Genomic DNA, 15,468 nt, shown 5'->3' on the forward strand with positions numbered 1-15,468 from the left:
AATAGCTTCTCTTAATCTGGCCATGGCAGTCAGTCCCCAGACAACACTCAGGCAGAGAGCAGTTAGTCTCTTCCTCATGTAGTACTTTACACCTTTTGAATTACATAAGGATTCTGCTGGACCACTTCTGCACCATGTTTAGGAGCCTTTGAAATACCCTTTGCCCTTAAGCATGTCCAACATGCTCATTCCCTGTCCAGTCTGACATCATCTGCAATCTTGGTGAGGGCATGTTCTGTCTCCTCCTCCAGGTCCCTGATAAATAGGATAAGTTACAGCGTAGATAGAGGAACTGCATTTGGAACAAATTTTCACGTGGAATATGAAAAATTAACCACTATTGTCTGAGCCAATTTTATTCCATTTAGTAGTCCATCTACCCCTTTTCCACCTGGTATTATCTTGATTATAACATCAAAAGTCAGATATAAGGATGCTGTGGGAGACTGTGACAAAAGTTCTCCTGTAATCAAGGTAGATGATATCTGCTGTTCTTACCCTTGGTAAATCCAAGCTGGCTACTCCCAGTCACTTTCTTCTTTTTCACAGGCCCAGAAATAGTTAGGAAAAGGCTTTGTGCCATGTGTTTCCCAGGAATTTAAGTGAAGCAGACTGGATTGTAACTCCTTGAATTGTCTTTCTTTCCCTTTTTCAAAATGGCTTCAAGATTTGCCACACATCTTCTAGTAGTGGTTATTACAGGCATGAATAAACAGCCAGGAGTTGCTAGTCATATAATAAGTAAAATGAAGTTGGTTTCACTTGTTAATATGCCTAATTTTATTTTAGGCAAACCAGTAGAGCTGGAATTAACAGACAAGCTCCAGGTTTGTTTATTTAAAAGCTCGCCTGATTATATGAGTTTACTTCTTCCTGTAAAAGTCTCTTAAAAAAAGCCCCAAAATTTTAGAAACTTACAAAAAACCATTCTGTGCATGAGACGTATTGCATTTTATAAATACAATGGTACGTTTCAGTGACTAAATAGGTGAAATAAAGGTATGCAACTGAATTTAAGTGCATTTTAAAATATCTCTTCTTCTTTCACTTTTTAAAAGTTTATTTCAATCTGAAGTGTTATTCCTACTATATTTCATACATACAGAAATTTGACATCACTTGAATACAAACTTTGTCTCATAAATGAGATGAATAACATGAAAATACAAAGCAGCTGGACTGCATTCCAAAACCAATTTAAACTTTTTACATTTTTCAGTGGCAAAGCTATTTCCATTATCATCCCTGAAACTGAGAAATTTTATCCTCAGATATATCTGCCATTAAAAGAACAACAATGACCTTTTTCTAGGAACATCAGCAAATAAAATATTCAGAGTGCTTTTGGTATACTCACGTGAAGAAGTGAAGCATACACATTTAACAAACAGTTCTGTATATCTCATACATTTGAGAGTAATGAGTAAGTCCTATTCAAGGATAAGTATCTGAATTCTATCCACCTCAATTTCATGTGATGTAATTGCAATTTAACTGACTCAGATCCTTTGCAAATTACTCAATCCCCAATGTATACAACTCTAACCAACTCTGTGGTTCAATGTTACTGCATCCCCCGGTACTCCCAAAAATGGCTATCCCCTCCCCTTGTTCTGGCACCTTCCCTATCAATCACCCAACCCCCTCCCAGAGTTCTGGACTGTTCTGTGGTCTGTCACCCGAGCCCTCCCTAATTACCCTAATATGGTCCCCATCAATCCCCCCGAGACCCTGCCCCCTCAGATACCTCCCCTCTTGGAAATCCCCTAAGCCTCCACGCCCCATTGGGGCATGTGACCCCTCTCCCTCCACCCACCAAAACCATTGGACCAGATGTGAGTCCTTCCGTCCAGCATCCCTCCCTCCCAATCTGGCTATTGTCCCTAGTTGGGTTGTTCCCCTTGTTCAACCCTCAATCTGGCTATGGTCCCTAGTTGGGTTGTTCCCCTTGTTCAACCCTCCCCCACTTTATAAGGTGTAGCAGCACTGCAGCTGTTGCTTGTTTGCCGTGGATTCCCTTCAATAAACTTGGATTACCTACCAGTGGCAAGTCTCCCTGCTGCTTTTTATCTTTCCCTTCGTTGAGGGCTGCTGGCTGCAGCAGTGCCTGGAACCGGTGCTCCCCTGGGTAGAGCAGAGGCTTCAAAGGAGGAGCTTTAAAGCTCCGTGCCTCCAGCTGCTCCCCACTCCTGCTGCACACCGCTTGGGCAGTGGACAGGAGCGGTCACTGCGACAAATGTTGACAAAACACTGATGTTTAATGGTTGCTAAGTAGTGCTTACTCTAAATCAAGGACTTTTCAGTGGCCTGTGCTCTGACAGCGAGCAGGTGCACAAAAAGCTGGGAGGGAGCATGGCCAGGACAGCTAACCTGAACTGGCCAAAAGAATATTCCATACTACAGAATGCCATGTCCAGTGTATAAACGGGGGGGACTTGGCCAGAAGGGATCAGTCATTGTTGGGAAAGGCTTGGAAATGTGTCAGTGGGTGGTGAGCAACCATATTGGCATCATTCATCTCTCTTGGTTTGTGATTCTCTCTCTGTCTTCCTTTTCATTATTATTATTATTAATATTAAATTCTCATTTTGTTTCAATTATTAAACTGTTCTTATCTCAACCCACAGGTCTTACCTTCTTGTGGTTTTTTTTTTATTCTCCTCCCCATACCACTGTGGGTGAGGCGGGGTGAGTGAACAGCTGTGTGGTACACAGTTGTCAGCTGGGGTTAAACCACAATGCCTTCAAGCCGGCACATTTCCTCTTAACATAGAATTAGCAAGCATGGAAGTTATTCACAGGTTCTCTTCACCATGATTAACTTTATCTAATTCAGTTCATATTCTGTTTATTATGTAAAGAGAAGTCAAACTGGCATTTTTCACATAGCAGAAGGCATAGCATAGCCTAAACAGTTTGCTCTGAGAACAGAAAGCATTTTTCTTTGACTTGAAAAAGGAGTCAAACTTTTGTCAATGATACCTGCTTCCTGCATACTGTCATTTCAATAAAACATGAAAACATTCTCACTTTGAAATATTGACACGAAGGCAGCAGGAAGCATTCTTACATGTCTGAAGATTGTAGTTTGCAGCCTGCATTTATGATAGGTACAGAATTTAAGATCTGTATTAAAATGTTTGCTGTCCATTTGAACATATTTAACAGCTTTTCTGATTGTATATACATAGAAAAAACATAAATAGCTTTCTGTCCTAACTCCCCTAAAAGTACATACTAGGTTTAAGTAATTATTCTTTCTGGAAGCTAATTTGACAGCAGTATCCGAGGAAAACTTTCATGATGCCACAATTTTTTTCATATGAAATCACTGTGATTGCACTTGATTGGAACTCTCAACTGGTTTTAGAGATATTTTGAAATGTATAATTTTTGCCCTCTTAGAGCTGTCAAGAAATGTGGTTTTTTCCATGTCTTAAAAAATTCTGTCAGGAAATATTTCTGCAGTAATAAAATTCCACCTTTTCCCCAGACCTTGTAAATGATGAGTACACAAGCATGACACCAGGTTTGAAGTCAGACACCATAGTATTTGATTCATCTCTTGTTCTGTTCCTTAGTTTGGAATGAAGCTGATGTTTTCTTCCTGTTCAGAACTCTGATATGGGCTGTCATATTCACTTGCAATTAATACATGTCTGTTACAGACCAATGACTTTAACAATTGCAAACCTTCAAATATCTCTTCAGCTTCTTCTAGCCAGATGTTGCCATGGTATCCAGTCTGTCAGGAAAAAATAACATAGTTTGGTCTTGACAACTTTGTTGATGAGTATTACTGCTTTATCTTATAGCTTTAATAAATATATTCTTATTGCTAAAAACTCAGTGAGAAATTTAATAATTCTAATAAGGTTAAAAGACAGCGCAAAACTTGCTTGTAAACCTGTAAATAATTTTATAGCTGTATACCCCTTGTTCACATTTTAACACAGTGAGCAGGCATTTTATTATACACTAATTTAAAGTATCTGATATTGCTTTTAATTTTTACTGACAATAAATAGATATTAATAGTCATTAAAACAGCATGGTATCACCTCAGGGCTTAAATTCTAAATGGACATTAATGAAAGTAAACTTCCTCCTCCATTGGGCTAATACTAGGACTTTTGCAAGTAAAATGCTACAAGAAAGAAAATGTCAAGCCAGAGATTTTTCTGTTTAGTCACCAGAACTTCTAAAAATATGTATGGTTTTTCTAATGTTTTTTGAATTACATTTGAGTTAATTACACCCATATTCTTATAGTAGCTCACATATAAGGGAAAGCATCTAACTTTTATAACATTGAACAGTTTCTCAAATACGCTTCCTACTAATATCTGAAACAAGAAGTGAAATTCTTTTCAGTGGCAGATGCCAATAATTAGACTGAGACAATTGAGATTAGGTAGCTGCTTTTCCTGAAAATCATTAGATAGGTTATCTGGCAATGAAAAGCATAAGTGAATAAAAAAAACTTTACTAGGGTATTGAAAATTAAGTAATGGAAATATAGTATTGAGTCTACTTCTCTAATGTATAACAGAAATGTTCTTAGCATTTACTAATCAGTATTATTTCAAAAATTATAGTAGAAAGATAACATTTACTGTACTGCCAAGAATAATTTTGCTATTAAAGCAAAAATTTTTGTCCCGAATGGAGAAAATCTTGTATTCAATTTTACCAATAGATGAAACAAAAGAGCACATCATTATATTCTAAAGTCTAAATCACTTATAGAAGAGCGGACATTGGCTGAAACTATAAGGTGACTTCCTTTTACTAACAAAAAAAAAAGAAAGAAACATAAGAGATCTAAATTTTAAATAAGATACTATTTTACCTTTCAAGACAGCTCTAATCTACATTATCATACTATCAGGCAATTTTGATGCATGTACTAGAGGATTTAAATACAGGATGTCTAGCTGTTGGATTACAAATATTCTGCATGAAAAATACAGACATGGTTGTTAACACAAGGAAAATTTTCATCTGAAAAAAAACCTTCCACCTCTAGATCCTTATGTGAGTAAGCAAAAACTTTGACAATTGAATATGAAAAGAAAAAACCAGTAATTTTAATGTATTCAGAAGAGTGGCATATTTGAAAGATTTTTCTGAGTAAATATGAGATTTTTTTTCAAATTAATGTCATAAATTAGCTCAGTTAAATGAGTCAGGCTTACTGAGTCACTTAAATCTGCAATATTATCTACTTACCTTTAAACATTAACTTATCACCTGCTATAAACTCTACAATTAAATTTGTGTCAATGTATTAATTTTCAAAACTATTTACTGATACTACTGAATTTTTACTTCTTTATTGGTCATCTGACAAAAAATTGACGATATTGTGATGTTTAGACACACTTATGTAAATTTTCACAATTTAATTTCATTTATCATTCAACATTTCTATTATTAGTGCAATTGTTACATCACTTGAGGTTTGTAATGGAAGCAGAAGCAAAAATTTTAGTCACCTCTCTAGAGGACAATATTTAAGAACAGACTGAATTTTCTGCATTGAATAAAATAGTGCTACAGATACATTTACAACTCAGCACTTCTAGGTTCACTGTTGAATCATCTTTTTGGAGAGCTGTACAGCTTTAAAGATCTATAGTTGGAGAGAAAATAAATGCCATATAATATGGAGAAATACTAAATGAAAACTGAACGTCCTTGAAAAGAACTCTTAGGTTTGAAATTCTGCATAACCTGAAAAATTGCAAATACTTACGAAGGGTCATTTTGAAAGAAAGATTAGATGCCTGATCTAAATTTTAAGTAGACATTAAAAGTCCAACTTCAATTTTGTAATTCTCCTTTCTCTACTTTTCTTACCCTTTAGAATGACCAAAGCTTTATTTTCACCTGAATTTTATTATAAATTTTGTGTCTTGCAGTGCTCACTATTCAGTCAGAACAATTGCTAATTCATTTCCTCCGCTGTTAAGATAGGGACTGATCAAGGTCAGGAAGAGTGGAAGAGAAGGAAGGTGGTGGGTAAGATTAAAAATGGAAATATTTGGAAATGAATGCCTGAAGTCAGCCTGAATTTCATTTCAGTGTAAATTTTTAAATGCTCATGAGTTTCTGCATGTTGCTATAAGATTTTTCTTAGAAGACTGATCAGTTATTTTGATAATTATCTGTGAGTTTCAAGAATCCATATTGACTTCTTGTGCTATCTTTAAGAAACAAGATAGAAGAGTTCAAATGTAATTTAAAAAATATGAATAGTGAATTATATTCAATTGTGAAAGTCATAAACTTGTTCCCATGTATATAACTGGAGGAAAAATAATTTTAGAAAGGAAATATTAATTCAAGCAAATATTTAATTTTTAATGAAGAAAGTCTCTCTCTTTATGACCTCATTTTGATTTTCCTCGTTTAAGTCTGTCAGATGAATGTTCAGAAAGGTTATATTGAAAACAAAGTCATAGAGTCATTGAATCTTAGAACTTTTTAAAATCATCTAGTTCTAACTCCTCTGCCATGGTCAGGGACACCTTCCACTACACCAGATTGCTCAATGTCCCATCCAACCTGGACTTGAACACTTCGAGGGATGGGACATCCACAGCTTCTCTGAACAACTCGTTCCTGTGCCTCACCACTCTCACAAGAAAGAATTTCTTCCTAACAGCTAATGTAAACCTACCCTTTTTCAGCTTAGGCCATCCCCCCTTGTCCTCCTTGTACACATTTTTGTAGAAAGTCCTTATCCAGCTTTCTTATACACCCCCTTTAGATACTGGAAAGTGCTGTAAGGTCTCCCTGAAGCATTCTCTTCTCCAGGCTGAGCAACAACAGCTCTTTCAACCTGTCTTCATTGAGAGGTGCTCCAGCCCTTTGATCAATTTAGTGGCCTTATCTGGACTTTCTCCATCAGTTATATGACTTTTTATACTGAACCAGAGGGAGTCCTGGTTCATTAATCAATTAAATGGACAGGACTGACTTAATTGAATGGTTGGGAAACTCAAAGAATCTCATAATTATAAAAGTAAAATAATATCTCCAAAAATTTGTCTGTACTGGCTATCACTTAGTGGAAGATGAATGTGACAATGTCCTTTACTACAATGATCTCAATTCACATCAAGGGGTTGGCTGATTTTGAGTTGTTTGCTGTGTTTCACTGTCAATACTTTGTGAGAATACATCAGTACTTGTGAATGAGACATGCAGCAAAGAAGACAAGATGGGAATGAAAGCCTCTCAAACTAAGAGAGACTTCTTGAAGTATGGATTAGCTGACCCAGGAGTAATGGGGGATTGATAATGGCAGGGAGGGTTCCATTGAGTAGAAAAGGTAGCTGGTTACAGAACTGTACTAATGGTAACTTGTTTTACTGTGGGCAGGTCTTTGAAAAAGAGAGGATTGAATGGACTTATCTAATGAACATTAGTTCGTATCCTTCAGAACCTAAAGAAATAATTACAATAGTATCATGGGGAGTACTGATATGACAAAGGGCATATCTTTTTAAGTTTTCACATACTTCATATCCTGGATTTGATAGTACAATATACTTCCTTTGTCTGGAGAAGAAGATGGGTGCTCTACCTGTCTTGCATTGTACATTTCTGGTTGCTGGAGTGACATGTAACCTTTGTGTCCTCCACAACATTTATGCTGAAGATGGGAGCAATAGAATATGGATTAAGCCATCAATGTTCAACTAGCGTATAACAAATATAAATTCTATTTCTGATTGACTATAGATTTAGAGTTCCACTTCAAGCACAAAATACTTTGTTTCCTTCTTGACATTTTTTTTTCTCAGCATTTTATTCAGTGCTATTTTAGATGGTGAAATCTTTGACACAAGAAGCTTTTTGCTTTGTGTTTTATTTTTTAATACAGAAGGCCATCAGAGGCCTGGAAGTGTCTTTATATAAACTATAAAGAATATTAGCCATTCTTCCATTAGGTTCCAGTCCAGCATGATATTCTATGCATGAAAAAGAGGGGACTACTCCGATCCATCCATATACAGCAGCAGAACAATGACAGTACACAATATTTTTCAGAAGAACATCCATATCCCTAGAATTTTCTTTCAATGAGAAAAAATTAAAGAAATGTAGAAATATGCAGCTGAAACCATACAACAGAAGGAAAATAAAATAGGAGAAAAAGCTTTACATTTTTGAATTATCATTTTAATGTGATAATCATCTGATTAATAATATAAATAACTAGAAGTGCAGAAGTATAGCAAAGGATATCCAATCTTTTTCCGTCAGATAAATTAGATGAAGAGACTGTGAAAATTAAGAGTTTTGCAAGATGTACATGAAGTGCTGTACCTAATCAGGCTGTAGAAGAATCATTTATCTCCCGCTTTTTTGTAACAAGATTAGAATTTTTAATGATTCTTTTTGGTGGAGATTCTAAATTGCAGCGCAAAAGAGAACTTTCTTCATTTTAGAAACATTCATAGTGCTATGAACTCTTTAGATTTATCCTTCAACTAAGGTGTGATTTCCACTGAACTAACAAATAACAGTTTTCATTAATTAAATGAGGAAATAGTTCAACTTCTTTTTAAAATGTACTAAACTGCAATAAGTTTTGAAAAGGACCTTATCCTTCATCCTCTGTTGTGAGTCAGAGAGAAGCACAATTTATTTTAAGGCTTAGGTTATGTCATTTGCAGGATTTCTTGGCTTAGAGGAATTTTTTAGTGAAGGTTTTGCTCTGCAAGTTTTAGTGCATCTTATATAAAGCTGTTCTTGAAACTTCACACAACAAGTGTAAAATCACTGAATTGTCTAATCTATTGATTCATGGTCTAATAAGATGAAGAGAGGCTGTAAATGGCCCAAGATTTTTTTTTTTTTCTCATAATGAGATATACAAAAAATTCGAAGTAGAAACACACAGCTGTTAATTTTTTTCTTCCATTTTAAGACTGGAATAAATGAATGCTTTATTCAATTTAAAAAGTATTCACTCTTGGCATTTTTCAGATCAATCAATACTCCTGATTCTTCCCATGCCTTTGATACCTCCTTGGGAGGAGTCTGAGTAGGGTATCCCTTTGTCTGAGTCCTCAGTTTGTGTTTTCTACCTTTGTTTTTGTTCCTATTCTTCCCTGGGTTTGTGGAGATGGACCTTAAATGAGTGTCTGTTATGAGCCTGAAAGTAGCCAGAGCTCCCTCATCTGTCATTGTCTCTCTGTGTTCTTTTGTGGCTGAGCTTTTGACGCATAACCTAACATAAAATATTTTACTTGATTGAATTTTGAGGAATAGAGGTACACCATTTTTTCATAGAATTTCAAAAGTATTTCATTAGATACAAAAATTAATAGGGTGACTGCACACATCTAATTTTCAGAAAGATAGATGGCAGCTTGACTTTGAGTCAAGAACAAAACAGAGTATTCCTGGAGAAATTTATACCACTGTTTAAATGCTATTGAATCTGAAAAGTTAACATGACTTTCATCTGCTGAGATAAATCAGCATTTCAAAGTATCTCTTCTAGAAATAATCATTACAGATACATAAAATACCAATGGAAAAATGAAAAGGAGAATGGCAGATCATGGGTGAAAAGATTACAAGCAAATTGAATAAAATAATTAGAAATAACTGAGAAGACAGAAAAACAGAAAGTAGATGTGACGGTGGAGGTGGAACAGGTGTCATGGCTATCCACACAAAGGAACAGGTCTCATGAAAATCTAGACAGCAGTATTGCTGCTGGCTGTTGAGTCCATATGAACTCACTTCCCAAAGACAGAAACCTCCTCTTTGCTTTTCTTAGGAGAGGGCTTCAATCATAACCCACTTGGTATTGTACTGTCAGAATCCTTTCAAAAAACAAGACCGAAGTAAGTCCAGAGCAAGTTTATTAAAAGTGAGCTGTTTTTATTGATTCCTTCACTTCACAATATTGTTAGGGTTGATATAGAGATAAAACTTGAAAAAAAGTTGATTTGCTACATTCAGGCAGAGACATGAGGTTACTTGTTTGTGTATACAAGGATGCCTAAATATTTTGGGGAATGCTCATTCTGCATTGCAAAGATTAATTAATGTCTTCGACAAAATACAATCCTAAAGAGATTCTAGTTGTACAGCACCTTACCAAGTCTTCATATTTCTACAGGTAACCAAGATCAGTCGCACGTTTGTTGAGCCAAATAACCTACATTTTATGTAGTCTACTACTGGGGTTCATCTCAGTCTAACCTCAAATTCAGATTCCCTTTCCCAACATAATAATCTCTAGTCATTATTTCTAACAATTACAAGAAATAGGAGATGCCAGAATGTTCTTTCAATGGGAAACTTTGGTTGGTTTTAACTATTTACAGTTTTGTCTTAAACCAGGAAATAGCACTTGAGAGATCCTTTTAAAGTTTGTGCTTCATTTTCAGGAAAAGAGGACTGTGAATAGGTACTGCCATAATTTCTTGTAATTTTTCCATCACTAATTTGTGGCTGCTTCTTTTGGGGGGAGAAAAACAAAAATCAGATGAACAGCAAATTTCCACTAAGAAACAAAATAAAAAGGGAGCAGTAGTGCAAGTGTGTCAGAACTTGAGAGATCCCTTTAAAGTTTGTGCTTCATTTTCAGGAAAAGAGGACTGTGAATAGGTACTGCCATAATTTCTTGTAATTTTTCCATCACTAATTTGTGGCTGCTTCTTTTGGGGGGAGAAAAACAAAAATCAGATGAACAGCAAATTTCCACTAAGAAACAAAATAAAAAGGGAGCAGTAGTGCAAGTGTGTGGGAGACAGAGGAGTAGAAACTCCTGCAATTAAAGGAGGCTTTGATTTACAACCCTGGAAGAGACTAGGTCTGGCTTAATTGACAGAGATTTGTGGACTTTAAGCAAAAGGATTACAAACTTGTGTTCCTATCATTATAAGTAAAATTGTACACTGGGTGTTTTGGTGAAGGGTTTTAAAATATAATAGTGTGGTTTTATATAGTTTAAGTTAAGAATCTAGATGGTATAAGAGAGACATCTGTGTGTACATGACAAGAGAAGTTATTGGTCAAGACATAGCTGCATTGCAGTGAGAAGTGCCGCAGGTGATAGGTCATTAATCTAAAACAAAGTGTCGTTTTAAGTATCTATTGGATTAGAGAGTTATAAATTACGATGTAACCCTAAATCTTGTGACTAGTCGCCATTACTCGGAGGTGTTGTAAAATCTCACGCCTCGACTGATGCGTTTGTTATTTTAAACAATAAATTCGTGTAAGTTGCATAGTCCCATCCCTTAAAGTTATTTTCCTCTGACACGTGAAGCGCGGGAAACGGACACAAGTGGTTAATCTATGAAAGCAGGCCAGGATTTCAGTTTATTAACAAGTTCAAATGTCACTTTCAGATTGGACCTGTGTACCAAAAGGGTTTTTGTGCCTAAAACATTAGTAATTATTACACTCACTCACATGAATAAAAAACATCTGATAAAAAAAAAATTCAAAAACACCAGTGGTATTAAAACAAGTTTTCATTTCAAAAATGATCGGATATTTTTTATCAACAACAGAAGTCTGTTCTAAATTTCACTGAAGACAATAAGAAACCGCCCGGTGATGTCAATGAGCTTTAAGATCATTATAATCTTCTTGTAAAGATTCTTAACAATAGTAGAAATTCATGTCAACTAAAAATTAACTCAGCTTTATAAAAATAAAAATACCTAATATGTCATCTGACAACAATAGATGAGTTGTATTGCATTCTGTGTTTCATTTGTTCTGTTCAGAGGCATTGCTATTTTTTGTATTTAGTTAAAATTTATCACCTTTTCAGATGATAACTGACAGGGTTTGTAGTGATAGGGAGAGAAGTAATGGTTTTAAACTAAAAGAGGATGCATTTAAACTAGATACAAGGAAGAAATTTTTCACCATGAGGATGGTGAAACACAGGAACAGGTTTCCCAGAGGGGTGTTGAATGCCTCATCCCTGGAAACATTCAAGGGCATGTTGGATGGGGCTCTGAATAATCAAAGCTGGTTGAAGATGTCCCTGCTCATTGTGAGGGGAGTTGGACTAGATGGCTTTTAAAGATCCCTTCCAATCCAGAGTATTCTATGATTCTATAACTTCCTGGTTCAATTTGTTGTATTTTCTCTTAAGGATGGTATCTCATCTTCAAAGAAATGAGCTACAGTTCTTAAGGATGCATCTAGTTCCCAGGCTGGATTCTCAGTCAAGCAGCTCTCTGGCAGCTACCAGGCTGGCAGGCATCTTCTTCTGTCAGTGTTTTAGCAGACATTTTCTGCCAGTGATTTTTGCATTATAACCAAGTCACCTTTATGCCTGCTCCCATCAGGAAGATCCTTCAATTATGTTAAGGATAGAATTATGTCTAAGGTGATAACCATTAAGAAAAGTAGTTATAAATGGATGACTAGGGAAGACTCTGGTCTTTGAGATCTTTTAGCCGATACTTCAGCACTCAGAAGGCTAAGAATTCCCCAGGATATCCACCTGTAATGTGAAGCACTGGCTTTTTTTTTTTTTTCTTTCATAAACCAAGTTCCTACCATCTTCACTTAATACTTTTTGTTCCTGTACTCTTAGAAAGAGTGAATATTTAATCCATATCTATTGTTTTCCTACCATGTTTGACTTTGTAGACCTCTGTCATAATCCTATTCTGTTGTCTTTTTCCCAGACTGAAAACAACTTTATGGTAAAAATATTACACATTTTTCTCTTAAATAGAAGATATTTTGTATGTCTGAATATCATAATTATGTTTATCTGAATTTCTTCCAATTGTCCTATACATTTTGTTAATATGCAGAGCCAGAAATAAAGGTTGTATTCAAGATATTAATAAACCAAGGATGTGCTACTCTACATCACAGTATTTTCCATTTTTTAAAGAATTTATTTCTTAATAATTTTGCAGTTTTTCACCGGTATTCTTATTAAGTTAACAGTTTCATACTACTAAGTTTTCAATTCTTAACAATAGAACTTAAAGTCCTTCATATTATTTTTTAAGTTAATATTTTTTTTGAAAGACTATTTTAGTCTAGACATAATTCTATCCCCCAGCTACTCAGTCTTTAGTCCTTCTGAAGTTGTTCAGAATCAGCTCTCATCCCTGTATGTCATCAACAATCTTTTCACTTAAATTTTCTTGTCATTTACTTGTTGAATGATACAGATTGCAGCCCAGTTTGCTGCAGAACTCAATGGGTAATCACCTTTCATAGCAAAAACTGACCGTTTATGAGATTCTGCTTTTCTAAATTGACTATTTGAGCAACGAATTGCCATTATTCTTATGCCTTGAATGCCTTCTTAAAAGCCTATGGTGAGGAACTTTACCAAAATCTGCTTGGAAACCAAGACTTGTTAACCATACTATCCTTACTCACACACTTGATATGCATACTAGAAAGCTCAAGAGTTGTGAGAAAACACTTCTCTTTATAAAATCCATGTTTTTTTCCCCAACTACAGTTTATATATACAGTCATCTAGCAATTTTTTTTCTTTATATCATAGTGGAAAATAAATTACCCTGAATCATAAATCACTGGTATATAGTTATCTCAGTTTTTCACAATAACAGACATTTTCACCAGATAGCTGACTCTGTGTTCTCAAAACAAATGCCCTCAAAACAATATTGTTAGGGTTGATATAGAGATAAAACTTGAAAAAAAGTTGATTTGCTACATTCAGACAGAGACATGAGGTTACTTGTTTGTGTATACAAGGATGCCTAAATATTTTGGGGAATGCTCATTCTTCATTGCAAAGATTAATGAATGTCTTCGACAGCTTTAAGTGCTATTATAATTACATCAGCTACCAGTTATTCAAGGAGAGGATGCTTACTTTCATGACAGCCTTTGTCTCAGCATATTCTACTCCTATCTTGGCTTTACATCAATGAACTTCTCAAAAAGGGATAGGGTGTGGCAAAACTGTACCTCTAATACAAATGAACATCTGAAGACCACATTGGTGTCATACATCATTTTGATTTTAAGTGTTTAGGTGCTATAATGCTGAAATTTAATATCCTATATGATAATAAACAAATAAAAAATCATCTTGCCTCATGAAGACTTACATTTACTTAGGCATATATATACACAGAATGCTACTAAAATAAAATAAAACCCCAGTAATTAATGTGCTTTTTCTCACAACATTCCAATATGTTAAAAACTTCTGTTATGAATTAAGAAGTAGAAAAATGACAGCTAAAGTACAATAAGTAGAAACTTAAGTCAGACTTATGTCAAATCCTTAAACCATGCAAATGTTAGGAAAGGTTTTTTAATCCCAGATGCCAGCTACCTTGGTCAGCTTTACTGTTGGATTTATATTTACCATGGGATATACTCTGTGTGTACACACTTATTTACCATTTTTGTTATTGTTTTTTTCACAGGTGTGATTGGAAAGCAGACATCAAAGTATGAGCTTGTGCTCATCCTTGTGATAGATGACTGGATATGTTCATGCCAATTTCAGTTACATTGTCTAGGAGTCCCTCTAGGTTTCTTCCTTTGTAGAAACGTCTCTGGACCGTGGTCAGTAGGAGTCTGTATGCAGCTTAAGCTCATCAGTCCTCATACAGAACACTGCACACCTCATGGATATTCTACAGATGTTATCACGGGTTTGTGAAGCTTAAGTCAGAGACCACAGTTAACTTTGCCATCTACTCTTTCAGCATCTTAAACACAGTATAGGCACTGCTTCAATTCCTTTACTTCAAATAATTTAGACAATGACAAAGGCAAAATCATAAGTCACATATGATTTTGCTATCATTATATCTCATTATATCAAGCAATCTTCTATCCTCCTCCCCAGCCTCAAATCTCACTTACCTAGTTTATACTCCTAAGACACTGGTAAATGCAATTCATAGTTGAACAGCATTGCCTAAAACAGAGAACCCTAGGAATCACAATTAAACGTTGGAGATGTCTGCATTTGACAATATTTTCTTTCATAATATAAAGCAATGAAGTTGTACTTGAATCATCTAATCTAAAATTTATCATCTATGACCACTCTCACAGATAGGAACCATCAAGCTTTGTCAAAATAATATTTAATCTTGCCTTTTTAGTGTTTAACAGTGGTATTTCTTTAACAAAAACAGTGCATCTTTAGAAAATGCAGTTCTAGACTAGGTAGTATTTTGCTATTTTGAGTGTTTCACAATTCACTTAATTAGTGCTCAGTTTTTACTCCATTCTGACTAAATTTGTCCCCTAGTGTTCTTGTGTTCAGTGACCTTACCTTCACCGTGCGTCGATGGGCTGCCTGTATTTTTCATGGTACACATAATATTTTGACAACCTGGTGATATTAATTGGTCTCTCAGGAGCTTTCTATAATAAATCTATCTCACTGGCAGTCAGAAGTACATGTGAACTCTCTGCCTTCCTTATCTTCATTGTTCAACAGGGCCT

This window comes from Corvus brachyrhynchos, unplaced genomic scaffold (genome assembly GCF_000691975.1).
Source record: "Corvus brachyrhynchos isolate BGI_N302 unplaced genomic scaffold, ASM69197v1 scaffold14, whole genome shotgun sequence".
Taxonomy (NCBI): Eukaryota; Metazoa; Chordata; class Aves; order Passeriformes; family Corvidae; genus Corvus; species Corvus brachyrhynchos.